The sequence below is a fragment of the Orycteropus afer genome, unplaced genomic scaffold, assembly GCF_000298275.1.
Source record: "Orycteropus afer afer isolate SDZICR_OR568_19922 unplaced genomic scaffold, OryAfe1.0 scaffold01270, whole genome shotgun sequence".
Classification (NCBI taxonomy): domain Eukaryota; kingdom Metazoa; phylum Chordata; class Mammalia; order Tubulidentata; family Orycteropodidae; genus Orycteropus; species Orycteropus afer.
Window position 1 is genome coordinate 84,374 of NW_006922857.1, and position 1,150 is coordinate 85,523.

Below are 1,150 nucleotides of genomic sequence, written 5' to 3' on the forward strand. Positions count from 1 at the left end.
CCTGCCATGTTGTTTGGTAGTGTTGGGACTGTGCCCTTATATATATTGACCTCGGGTTTATCAGTCTCAGGAGCCAGCTGCTGCCTGAGTGAAGAGGTGTCTCTAGCTCCAGTGGGCCAGGGGCAAGAGGCAGAGCTGAAGCCCAAGGTTAAGGGGTCTTCACCCAGCCCCTAGAGCTTGGGACTTTGAACTCAGACTTCTAGACTCCTAAGCTGTAAGAGAATAAAACCCTGTTTGTTAAGACTACTTATTTGTGGTATTTCTGTTAGAGAGGCACAAAGTAACCAAAACACTACCAATGTGGAAAAAATTATTATTTTCATTAATTGCACTTGAACTTTTTATTCATGTATTAATACAAGTTTATTGCATATCTAATTTATCTGCCCATATTTTATGCAAAGCTGTTGTGAAGTATGTAAATAAACAATGACTTCAGAGTGCAATTTTTGAAGAATATTTTTATAAGCCATATCTTATTTTCCACAAAGCACATAGGAAGAATGAAGCTAGTGCCCTATTTGAACATTATATATTCTCTAAACATTTTCATGAGTGAGTTAGTGCACAATAAATAGGAACCATAATAATCCATAGTATTCTCAGATACTTGCATAGTTAATTATTCAAATGCCACCTTCTACAAAAAGCTTTCTCTGAATACCTGTATCTTCCTCACTGTATTTTTACACACATTCATTTTTTTTTTTTTTTTCCAGGTGCTTGCTTCTACCTGATTTTATGTTACATATATTTATTTATTTACTTAATATCTGCTTCTTCTACAATAATATATGCTCCACAAAGGTGGAAGATTTGTTACTTTAGTCACTGCTAGAACCCCAAGATCTAAAACAAAACAAAACAAAAAAATCAAGCTTTGCAGTATAAAGGGCTGAATTTATAAGGAAGAGAGAACAATTCTTGATTGTATTCCTTGTTAGTCTTGTCTCTGTTGTTGTTGTTATGTGCCATCCAGTCGGACTGACACATAGCGACTCCTCCTTGGGTTTCTGAGGCAGTATCACTATAGAAGTAGATTGCCCAACCTTTCTTCTGAGGAACGACTGGTGGGTTTGAATCGCCAGCCTTCTAGTTCAATGTTCTTAAATGAAATTAGGCCAAAGATCTATATGTTTCATATGAGAAT